Source organism: Epinephelus fuscoguttatus, linkage group LG13 (genome assembly GCF_011397635.1).
Source record: "Epinephelus fuscoguttatus linkage group LG13, E.fuscoguttatus.final_Chr_v1".
Lineage (NCBI taxonomy): Eukaryota > Metazoa > Chordata > Actinopteri > Perciformes > Serranidae > Epinephelus > Epinephelus fuscoguttatus.
Window position 1 is genome coordinate 20,149,926 of NC_064764.1, and position 13,025 is coordinate 20,162,950.

Sequence of the window (13,025 nt, forward strand, 5' to 3'; positions counted from 1 at the left end):
GATTTAATGATGTATGGCCGATAGGCTATACTTTTCTTGTCATTCACATGTTGAAGAGACTTCAATAAATTAAAAAAACAAAAAACAAAAACACTTTTAAGCAGGGGATGATTTTGTAAATTGTGTAAATTTTGTTTGTTACATGTAAAGTGACCAGATAATGAAGTTTAAGTTTTGTTAACGCACCTTACAAGAATATCGAGGTTCCGCTTCACTTCCGGTTATAATATGAGAATGGCAGGACGTGGACACGCAATTTTTTTACTCACCTGGATAACACCCTGACAGACGAGTCCTTGAAGAAAATGGAGATGTTAAAAACAGCAGTAAGTGTTTTTAAATAACCTGCTTTGCTTTTAGTAGTTAGGAACTCGTGTTTGACTCTGTGACTGAGGCACAAACGTTAATCAGGTAAGTTAGTTAGCTTAAATGTGCGCTCTTATGTTAGCTTAATTAGTTACGCTAAAACTGACGTAACTGTTATTGTTACCATAGAAGGTGACGTTAACCAAAATAAACTTGTGTGACGTTACTATTATCTGATGTGAAAATAGTTAAAAGTTTTCAAAAATAGTAAGAAATAGACATTGGCTGGTTATGGACTTGTTTTGTGACCATGTAACCCTGCAAAGTGATGCATGAGGACATATGAATGTCATGTCATTGTTTGTTAGTATGTTTCCTTCTCTTCTCTTCCAGACTTATTTGTTGTTGTTATAATTATAATTATTATTATTATTATTATTAATAATAATAATAATAATAATATATGATATTAATATTTTTAATGTGCTGGAGTTCACCTCCATATTATAAAAATGTGTGCCTTGTATTCATGTATGCCCAGAAAATAATATATGTATGCCATTTGCCAGGCACTCAAAAACAATAAAAACTTGAATAAAAAAGAAGAGGAAAGAAATAGATAGTGGTTGATGAAAGTGCTTGCATTTGCACTTATAATAATAGAAATTCTCTGGCTCTGTTTAACTGACACCATCACTGTAACAGAGCACAGTTGAGAAATGTTCACAGATTCAAGCCTCTCTCTCATCTTCATTTAACTGTAATTTGTGAGCGTCTATAAAGCCTGCTAGCTCTCATTACAAAGACTCTCAGTGTAACAGTAATTATCCTTGATCTGTGTCTTAAACTATGCTGTGCTGGGTGCTTGAATTTAAGGGAAGTGGCCCTGTAAAATCCTTGCTTAAGAAGGTGTGGAAACCTTGACTGTTTTTTGCAAATATTAATCTTGTGTGACAGTTTTCCTCAGGCAACTTAAGTCCTTTGAGTTTAGTAAGAAGCCCTGAAATGTTTTCTGTAAGAGTTTTATAGCCATGTGCCATGTTTTATACAGGTGTGTGTTTAGGGTGACCTATCATTAGCACTAATACAGTAACTGACAGTATTAACATCTAATGCAGAGGTCCCCAACTGGTGGGTCGCAGTCCAAAAGTGGGTCTTGGGTCCATTCTGAATGGACCACAAGTGACTTGCAAACGTGTTTTATTTTGAAGTGCCGTTTCCAGAGTGAGTGACTAACAGACAACTACTCAAAGCTATAGTTGGTAATGTTGAAGAGCTAGCAAGATTTGAAAGTGGCACCTCCTCTAAGCTCCACCCCCTCCTCCCCCTCCCGTCAGTGCTCCGTCCAAAGCCACGGCTCCACAAACTTGAATGCGCATCCTGCAGTAGGAGTCAGGAGGGCAGAGGAGAGCTGAGTGAAATAACAAATCCCCCCGAAGCAAACAAATAATTGGGGCTCGGACATGAAGGCATCTGTTTGGTTCTTTCCATTCGCACTGAATGGCAGGGATTGGTCAGAGTTTTTACAGGCCTGCAGCTGCCATTTCCATTTCACCCAGTATAACAAGAAGTGTTTCTGAACAGGATTACCAACTATAGCTTTAACAGAGACAGCAAGCTAGCTTGATGACATTGCAATGTATTAAACTGTGTGGACCTTGAACTAATGATTAGGGAGAAATCTTGACCCAGTAGCTGGACCAGTTGGGAAACAATGGTCTAATGTAAGACTGGTTCTACAATTGATTTAACTCCTGATTTATTGGAAAAGGTTTTGGAAGAAGGAACCAGGTGGAAAGTTCAACCTATAGCCTACTTAAAGGGGACCAAATTAAGAAGTCCAATATGTTGTTTCCATTGTCCAGGAAAGTTTAATCAATATTTGTGGTGAGGAGTTACTCTCTCTTAAAGCCAGAAACCAGAGAAGTAAGTCTCAGACACCACACCCACATGGCATGGAGTGAAGTCAATGAATAGTAGACACCGCAGTGCAAACATAGTGAAGATAACTCAAAAATTACTTGAGTTGACGGCAACTATGCTCGTAACCCTAAGTGCAATTACAATTAAACTTTAGCAAGTAAAAAGCCAATCCTTGATTAATACACATGTTCACAAGACAGCGATATTTCAAAATGCTCTGAACTAGAGGTGTAATTTCATCTGGAGTATAGCATGACCTCACACAACCTCTCTCTGTGTTGATCTCCAGACCCTTGTTTACAAGCCGGACCGGCTGTGCGTTCATGTACGTTCATGTGAATTCATGTGAAAAATGGCAGAGAGCGGAACGAAACCGGGGCTAACCGGTGCTTCCTCCTCAGGCTCCACTTCACTCAGCTGCCCCACAGATCCGCTGCCTCTCCCACTTTAACTTCAATAACAATCCGGAGCTGGCTGGGAGTGGCTGGCGAGGCGTTAGCCGCAGCATGACCACAGGGAAGCACAGCTGGTTAGCCTCCGCTAGCTTCCCAACTAGCCCCGGCTCTCTGTTTGGATCCAACCAGAGCACCGAGCCCTGGTTTATTCAGGTTAATGTGGGAAGGATTAGCGGGTTTATCGGGCAGCTGAGTGAAGCTGAGTGAAGTGGAGGCTGCGGAGGAAACACCAGGATGGGTTAATGTCTGGAGCTTGAGTTATTAGCGGCTTGGTCCCAGCAATGGGTCAGGCGTTATGGTTGTGTTAAGTGAGTTAGTTAGCCCGGCAGCCCAGCTAACATTTTCAGTTAGCCTCCCCGCGAGGCTACATTTTTGTAATATATTTGCTGATATGGAGGCGAGGCTCAGTGACTAGAAGAGCTGATAGAAGCGCTCCATAGCTGTAAGTTACTCCAGTAGCCAGTGGCAGCCGACTCAGCTAGTGCTAACACCGGGAACTAATGCTAATGTTCCTCCTCTTCTCCATGAGTGAGAGCGAGCCAGGCGGGCAGCCTGGCGGGCTCTAGCTGACCCGGCTGGTGCTAACATCGGGAGCTAAGGCTAACGTTCCTTCTCTTCTCCGTGAGTGAGAGCGATGTTTTAGCCTAGCAGGTAGCCCGCGAGCCAGGCGGGCAGCCTGACGGGCTCTAGCCGACTCGGATCCCAGCTAGTGCTAACACTGAGAGCTAACGCTAACGTTCCTACTCTTCTCCATGACTGAGAGCGATGTTTTAGCCTAGCAGGTAGCCCGCGAGCCAGGCGGGCAGCCTGGCGGGCTCTAGCCGACTCAGATCCCAGCTAGTGCTAACACTGAGAGCTAACGCTAATGTTCCTACTCTTCTCCATGACTGAGAGCAATGTTTTAGCCTAGCAGGCAGCCCGCGAGCCTGGCGGGCAGTCTGGCGGGCTGCTCAAGCTCCGGACATTAACCCATCCCGGTGTTTCCTCTGCAGCCTCCACTTCACCCAGCTTCACTCAGCTGCCTGATAAACCCACTGCTTCTTCCCACTTTAACCTGAAGCAGCCTGCGAGCCAGCTGCCCGCTAGGCTAAAACATCACTCTCACTCACAGAGAAGAGGAGGAACGTTAGTGTTAGCTCCCGGTGTTAGCTCTAGCCGAGTTGGCTGCCACCAGCTAGTGGAGTAACTTAACAGCTATGGAGCGCTTCTACCAGCTCTTGTAGTCACTGAGCCTCTCCTCCATCTCAGCAAATATATTAGATTTATTACAGGTACCATCATCATTGAAGTAGACAGGGGAATAGCTAAACACAGCAGAGACCAAGACATCGCTAACTGCTAGACGAGGCGAGTGGGGGGTGGGGAGGGGTGGGGGGTGGAGAGCAGAGGTAGAGGGAGGAGTGGCTCATGACACACTTTGTTTTGGTCTACAGGCAGTGGACAACAGCAAACCTAGCGGTGAAACGATTACGCTTTTTGCCCCTTTAAGTCTATAAACACAATGACTATTTCTGTGTGCATGTTTTGTAATTATTAACATGGTTATTGTAGATTAGCTGGGCTAACCTGTTAACGTTAGCCGTTAGCTGTGTCTGTAATAACCATAGACTGTATAAAAATAAGGTAATAACTCAATAAACGGTCCGTGAATAAAATATTTTTTCAGCGGATATCTTAGTTACAACATGATTGAGCTAGCTAACATCAGGACGTCATCTGTTAAAAGCCTCCCGTTATCGGATACTACATGAAACTACTCCAGTTAGCTAAATCATGTTGTAACTCAGACATCCGCTGGAAAAAAAAAAAAAATCACGTTGACAAGACGGCGTTTTGAGTGGAGCGGTTGCTATGGACGCGGAGCTTTCTGTTTCTGTAGGTACACATTTCCTGAGGACACCTGCATGTCTCGGCCATGCCCCCTCCATTGTGATTGGCTAAAGCAGCATCGTTCAAACTCCCCCCGCCCCTCTAGTCGTCTTTCGCACAGGGCTGCCGACAGATTCTACAGTGTAAATTGCAGAATCTGTCTTGAGAGATTAGCAGTAATTTACCTGCACACAGTGAATCACATCAGCAGAGAGAGAGCAGGACAGAGGACAGGAGGACAGGAGGACAGAGGACAGAGGACAGGGGGAATGACTTACAGTGACTGATAAATACTTAACTTCACCCAGTATTGTGATGTCAGGAATATTATTTATATGGTGACGTTGCTGTTGTAAAAATTACTGTTGCTACTCTGGAAACAACATGTAGTTATATTTAAAATATTCAATAATCCTGTTCTGAATTTATTCTCTTTTAATGAATATATTTTCTAAAAAAAATATTTAGAAATGAAAAAGAACCAATAAGAGTATCGATAAGTTACCAAATCAATAACGAGTATCGGTAAGAGTAGTAGTATCAATAAAATCTTAACAGTACCCATCCCTAGAATGAAGTCTGGAGCTGCTCCATGGACAATGAAGGGGAGCCTGTTTTTGTGGACCTACATAATTTTTCTTCTTTCCTTTGTACACAAATGAGCTTTATTCTATTGTAGTGTTCTCAGTTCTGAAGCAGGTAACGTACCCATATACTCAGAACATTACCTTGGATCCTCTCAGTGTCATCTAAAGTCTCCAGACTTTTTATCATATAACGTCACAAAGTTGAGTTTTAGCCCTCTAGCTTTTGGATCTGGGAGAGGTTTGCTCATTTTTACTAATATTTTTGGACTGCCTTAGACCATAGAAATAAAATGTGTGAATTTTGAAAATGGGTGAAGTCCCCTTTTAAGTTTGAAGGTCAGTCAAACAATACCATATTTGTTCTCTTTTAAGGTTTCATTGCATATTTCTTGCCTGTTTTATTGGTCCAGTTTTCAGGTGCATCACTTATGATTGTATGAAATACATTGTTTTTCTTAATTCAGTCTCTGCCTGCTCCTAAACTACAACAGTGTCCTCTTGGAATATGTGTTACTGTGCGTCTTTCTTTTGTTGTCCGCTGTAACCTGTCTGATCTGTGTATCTGTTGTTACTTGTCTCTGTGCATGGGAAAGCATATTAGGTTCCCCTCTGGGATTAAGTAAGTTATCTAATCCCATTTACTGCGAAGACATATCCTGTATCAGATTAGCTAAGGGTGTTATCTCTTATGTGGTGGCTAATATTGTTATAGATCAATCCAGTTTTCTTGGCATATCACTGCAGTCCTTTTTTAATCACTAAAAAAAAAAAGTTGTATATCAGCGAAAACACTACTATTGTATTTAGGTATTTAACTGTTAATATCTATCTTAACTTTAATGTAGACAATTTTAACTTTATAAATTAGTGATTTAATTAGTGATAGGGTTGAAATATTTTTTGGTTTGGTAAACCACCATGGAGAAATGCTGTGCACAGAGTGCCAAAAAGATCAGTTCTTTGAATGACCACTTGAGGCTGGCTCCAGAAGCCAGTCAGTCACAGCCTGGTACAAAAAATGGTGTTGGTCTCTATAGCTGATTTCAACTAAAGCTTAAAGTTACGTATAAGGGCAGGCTGCTTTGAGTGAGAGGCTCTCTATTCATAGTGTCCTTGGCTTTTCAGGCAGATCCACTCCCTTACTACTTACAGCACCAGCCTCTCTTGCCCATATATGGTCACTTCTGGCTCCAAAAACCAAACTGGCGAGAGCTAAATGCCGAACTCAAGCCTTCACATCAGGAGTCTACAAGCTAAAGTGTGACATGTCCTTTCTTTTTATCAGTCTATGTATGCTACACTGGTTAAAAAAGATTTTAAAGGTTAAGCACAAATGGCAAAAATAACTTTCACTGTAACATCTGTAAAGAGAAACATCATATTTAAAAACCTATTAAACTGAGATCGAAATTTCCTTCTTGAACTTGAAAACAGTATTTTAACAATCTCAACACATGGTCCATGTAGTAGAGGTTGTAGAGCTTTCATCATGCAATCTTGCGCAGCAGATCAATATTCATCTCTTTTTTTTTTTTTAAAGATTTTTGCACATTAATCAGTATTTCTTTTAAATGTTTCAGTGTTAGGCAGCTGGTTAATTTTCAGATGTAGTCCTTTGGCAAGATATTATAAGAACAATATTTTTTCCTCATATTAAGGACAGGATTAAGGATATAAGGATAGCCTCAAATGTTCTCAAGTCAGTCGTGATACGATACCCACATGCACGTACCACATACTATACTGAAAGGTCTGGCATGACTCCATTTTAGTCATACTTAAAGGAGAGATGAGGATGCAAAATTTACATGAGGCTACAGCTGTCTTCAGAGTCAGCCAGATTTTTTTTATCCAAGTTTAAGTATTTTTACATTTAAATATCCTCTTTGTATTACTATCCATTCACCCAACTTCAGCAAGTAAACACTCTGGACAAACACAAAGAGGGAATTTAGTAGCAAAAAGACTGTAATTTTGGAAGATACCCACTAGATTTATTCAATTCTGACTGCTAATTTCTCATGTCAACTTCAGCTGAACTTCAAATTACATTTTAACACCAAAGGCCTTTGGATTTTGGTACCCCCATCTCTTACACTGCAGTCATGCCAGAGAGGGTTGTATTTATATCCAGTAAACAAGAGGCATGGTTATCAGTTACTCTTTCATTGTACATACATAAGGGCATGTTAGTATTGTATTAAAATAATCTGATTTTATCCTTGAAGAAAAAACGTATTATAACAGCATACCTGCATTTTACTGTAAGTGATGTATGACTTTGCTGTCTTAATTTGCAGATAACATTAACAATCCATCAGTATTTTCTTCTAGAATAAAAAAGCCTTTTCACCTAAATATTGAATCTGAGCTGATTACATGAATATGACAGTTTAATTCCACTGCTTACAAGACTCTTACTACTGCCATGTACTATATCCCAGACCTTCACCTTCTGCCTTGATACTATGCCTTTGAGCTTTTAGAAAATATGTTTTTAATTGCTTGGCAGCCAACAGCACAGCTCCCTTTTCTCAGGTAATTTTCTAAAGGCTGTGAAAACAACATTTATTAAGCCCATAACCTGGATGCCTCAGTAATTAACAATTATTGGCCCATACTGTATAAACCAATCTTTATTTAGCAACTTCTTGGCCTCAATTACCAATCTTGAATTTGGCCCCATAAAACTGAGTCTGAGTATTGATTCTGGCAAGCTTTCAGTACTAGGTCAATTAGCTTTAGTGCTGTGTTCAACATTGTTGAATGAGAGTACTGCAAGACTGATTTGGAAAGTAGTTCAGACTTTCTGCCACTGTCCTAAACTAGTTTATGTCTTTTTAGGGTGTTTCTGTCAGCTGAGGATGTGAGCAGAAGAATAGCAACAACTGGACCAACATAAATATATCAACAACTGGACCAACATAAATATATTCCAATTTATAGAAATGTTTCTGCAGGAAATACTATCAGTGTAAAGCCTGGTGTCAAATATTATTGTCAGCTTGCCTTGATGGTAATGTTCAACCCAATCGTAATGTTTTAGCGACCAGTTTCTGCTGGTTTAGTTTGATTTAGGTTACTAAGGATGAAGTCAAGACCTATTTCCTGTGGCTCTTGGCATAAACGTAGAAAAATTGCAGGAGTGCAGGTGATTGGATGACATCCTGACACGTGCAAACCAACACAGTAAATTGTTATTATTCTAATGTGCAATGGTAACTCTGTAAATTCTTGGCACCACAAAACCTAAAGAAACAAAGGCTTGTGACTTGCTTGCACAGGTTTAATACCAACAGAATGTTAGTATTGAACCTCTGCAAGCAGTGGGCACAAGTTTCCCCAACTCTGCAAAAGAGCTGTATTGCTAATTATTTCACATTTTCTCAAAGTAATATACTATAAAGTAGGCCTGGGCAGAATACAAAGGTATTATCGTATACCAGGGTATTTAGAAATCCAGCAGTATCATTTTCAGTATTATGTGACGCTCTTCTTTCTATTAAGCTTATGAGTGTGCATTTCTATTAAGCTATTAAGTGTGACTTTACTACTACTACTGCATAAGGCACACTTAGACTGAGTGGGCGGAAGTTGGCTGCATAGATCAGCCTCTCATTGGGCGGAGCGAGCCACCCGCTGAAGTCCCGCCCTACCACCTCCGGTTGTGTAGCAGTTTTCAGCTGTTTTCAACACGTTCTTTACTAACTTTTGCGGTGTTTGATCTTGCAGGGATGTAGCCATTTTTCTGCCATGGTTCGCGTCCTGTAGGCGATATTTTTGTGGGCGTGTTACACCAAAACCTGTTTCCCCCCGGCAATATTTGTGCAAGCACACCGTTGCTGTGACACCGTCCAGAACGATTGTGATTGGTTGAAAGAAATACAAGCAGCTGGGGTGTTTTTTTTTTTCTCCAATCTTAAAGTGAGAGTCGGCCCAGCCAGACCAGAGATATTGGATAAAGGAGATACCCCACCGTAGGCTTATCCAATGTTAAGAAAACGGTTCTTCCTGTCTCCTAAGTGGGCGTGGTTAGCTCTCCCTCTAATCAGAGCCTATTCTCCCTCAACCCCCTCAAGTTAACTTTCTCTTGATCTGTGTGGATGAAAAATGCAGCTTTAGGGCTCTAGTTTCCCGGCGCAGCGCAGGGTGGCGAACCCCACGCAGAGCTAGTTTCGAACAGCGCAACCCGAGGTGTGCTCAGTTTGGTAGTTTGGCAGACCGAGGTGCGCTGAGATGGGTGTGGCGGCGCAGCAGGGGGAGGTGTCGACAGATCCAGCTTGGCGCAGTGACAGTTTCACGCCAAAAGGCTTCGCCAAAGGTGCGCTAAAAGCTCGCCAGCTGAAACCAGGTCTACTGTCAGCGCAGGGGGAGCGCAGCCGGTGTAAGCCGAAGTTTGGCTGACCGGCGGACAGTGCGCACACGTCACCAAAACCTCACAGGCAGGTTTCCAGAATATCAGGCACATTAACAATGTAATAAATACCCCCCCAAAAAACCACTATTCAATGCAACTATCTGCAATCAGCACATAAATGTATCTCTATATCGACTGTCCCGTCACATCTGATATCAGATCAAAGGATTGGCACCATTGGGCACGTTTGGCACGCGTAATGGAAACCCAACCTGATTTGATTAACACAGCTGCAAACTAATGAGTTCACATCCCTCTCAGCCAACCACAAACAGCCACAGCATCAGATAGGGAGTATATATTCAGCATCTGTCATCTTAGAAAAGTCAAAAGAAAAGAAACAGAGTGAGACTGCGAGAGAGAAAGAGAGAGCGCACGCACGAGAGAAACACAACATTGATTTACAATTGTGGTGACCTCCTCCCAGGCTACCTTTGCATCATCAGCCTGTGGAGGTCTGCTCACAGTTCCGTATATTCGGACACTGTGAGCTTGGACCTCCCGGACCAAAACATCAGTTTCCTCCTGGGAGAAGTTTGGCCGTCTGACGCTGCTGCTCTCTTCCTCCATGGTGAATTGAGTAAACTCTCATTATGCCTTCGCGTGGCGCATTTAAGGGCGAGGAGAGGGGCTCATTTGATTGGTGTGATGTGTGTAAAACCCACTCCACGCCTTCTCTCCTCCCTCTTTCCGACTTGCGCCGGTAGGAGGGACGGAGGTGGGAAAGAGGAATAGCTGCGCCAGGTGCATGGTGTGCCAAACTAGAGCCCCTTGTGTCAAAATGTTGGTAAGATGTGTGGCTTGTGTAAATTGAACCCAATATTTACTTTAGTGACTATAGGGTGAAAGAATTGACCATAAATTGTAACCACGTTCATTTTCCTCATTGACAACAATACATTCAGAGCTGCCGCAAGTCTCCTATGGGGGCGTGGCGCTGAAACAGGAAGTGAGCTGAGTGGGGTATCTCGCTTTATTCAATATCTCTGGCTAGACCTTTCTTTTCTTGAGAAAGGTCTGGTGAGCGAGACTAGGCACACTTGGTTATTAAAATGAATACTTAACCCACCAAATGAGCATTTGTATATCAATTACTCAATACACAACGATATATTCTTCATATATTCTTGAAGGCAACTTTTTTCCTTGCCTGCCTCAATTATGTTACATCTAGGTGTTCCTGTTTTACCTGATTAATGCATCCCACATTTTAACAGTTTTTATCCATCATTTAATTGTGGTTTTATTGCTTTTTACTTCTTGTTGCCACTTTTATATAAAGTTCTCTTTGGGTTTTTTTCTGCGTCTAAGTGCTTTTATTTTATGTTTAACTCAGCTGCATTGTAAGTGAGGTCTCTTCCTCAATGTATTTCCGGCTTAAAATAGAGGTTGAATGAATGAATATTATGGTATTGTGTGACTTTGGTGAATCAGAACTAACCCTTTAAGTCACACAATAACACAAACTAACTGATTGAGGCAGTGGTAGACCAGCAGCAGCTCCCCTGTACAGTGAGGTAAACTTACTTTTTTTTGTCAAAAGAGTCTGGCTTTGAAGAGAGCGTAGATAAGTTTCACTTTTATTTAAGTTCCTAGTGTTAAAGGGATGTCTGTTTGGGAAATAATGACCATACAACTGGATAAATGAGACTTGGATTATAGTGCACGAGTTGTGTAAGTTTATAAACAGATGTTTTGATATAGTCGTCCCCATGACTTCAGTTCATCAAGCTGATTCATAAATCCGTAATCTATGATGAATATATTAATAGTACTAAATGAATACTGTAGGGAAGGGCCATTGTACTGTATATTAAAATCCAAGTGAAGCACTTTTCTTGGGTGGTATCTGGCAATAGCAAGTCTGGACGAATGTCTAAATGCAGCTGACCTTTTTATTGCTTTGGAAACAGTCTAGCTTTTGTCCACTAGATGTCAGGGAGCTCCCAGATTTGAGAAGGAGTTTTCCAGCATTCAGCTATCAGTGATGTCATACCTTTAACTTTAGTTTAATGAAATATGAATTAACAAGAAAAGCTATGACATCTCATCATGCCTTACATTAAAATGCCCACATTATATCCCAGTTATTTTAGGTAGCAGGGAAATATTAAATTAGGGTTTTACTCCATTCACTTACAAAGATACATAAAAATATAGACTGCTCAGAGTATAAAAAAAAAAGATTCAAATTACCAGTTTTCATGGAAACTACAGTTTAAAGGCCATTATGATCCAAATTCTCTCATTTTAAATCCTATAGGTGAAGGTGATTGTTAATTTTTTGCCAAGATTTGCTATCTCCTGCTTTTTTCTGCAGCGGCCACCAAAAGAGGGAGACATTACATTAAAAATACAGAGAAACATTAACTCCACATATGAAACCTCCACATACTGTATGTATCTCATACAGTGGCTCAGTTCTCACTTCAAGCTCTTTATACTGCTAAGTTTATAGACCAAATCAGGGTGCAGATTATTAGATAAGTTCATATGTTTTTCCTGTATTTGCAGAGTATAAATGGCCGATGTGACATTCTGAAATTTTGCCTTTGCGTTCTTGTCAATCTCTTAGCAAATGCAATGCCTCTTAACTTAGTATGAAGTTCATGAGTATGGCGCTGAAACAAAGAGTCATGTGTGTCTGTAGTCAGAAGATGGCAATGGTGTCAGGTTATTGCTCTGCTGCCAGCGTTGGTGGGCTGGACAGGCAGCGGCTCCGCGGTGAGCAGGGCTCCTTTCTGCCTGCTGGAGATCTTGTACTGGCTGCTTGAGTCAGCCCTAAGCCGCTCTCCCCACGCAGGGCTCCCTTCACCAGCGTTCACCTAAATCTGTCACACAGATTTGACACTGCGTCACTTGGAGTGCACTCTGAAATGACATGTATATAATGTGGAATATTGTGCACATTTACAGCCTGGGCTTCCCTTAGAGCATTAGCGGTTTTCTTGTTTTTTTTTTTCTGATTTTTTTTTTCTTGTGGGGAAAATAAGACACAAGTAAAACTCATTTTTAAATACTATTGCAGTTAATACAAATTATCATTATTTTTTATGTCTAGGCCTAACATGTTAAAATGCTGTTTAGTGTTCTACTAAATTGATTTTAGTTGTAAAATAAAAACACCTGAACTATAAAAACAGCTAATTTTTCTAACTGGGTGGGGGGCTGAGTAAGAGCATAAATGTATCTGTATGCTAAATCAGATTTTAAAGACTAGTCCACAGTGTCACCATATGGGAGCTTTTACCAACTGAATGCTGTCTTTACGTTTCTGTGGCCAGTCAAAATTTTACTGTCCAACATTCGGCATGTTTAGGCCATAAACCTAACAACCCAATTCAGCTCAAATTAGGCTCAAAGCTATTTATGCGTGAGAAATTACTCTAAATGCTGTCTCGTATCTTTTTCCCTGTGAGAAAACAATTTACACTGATCCTGATTTTAAAATGAATTAATTTCAACTTC

At 41.1% G+C, this 13,025-nt stretch overlaps 1 protein-coding gene across 1 annotated transcript in view; it reads left to right on the top strand.

Moving 5' to 3' along the window:
- Positions 1-275: 275 nt before the first annotated feature.
- The window catches only part of LOC125899214 (glycerol-3-phosphate dehydrogenase, mitochondrial-like), a 124,384-nt gene continuing 111,634 nt past the window's right edge, over positions 276-13,025 (top strand). Inside the window, exon 1 of the mRNA XM_049593317.1 lies at positions 276-326. The gene's annotated coding sequence lies outside the window, so the exon portion shown is untranslated. The remainder of the gene's footprint in view (positions 327-13,025) is intronic.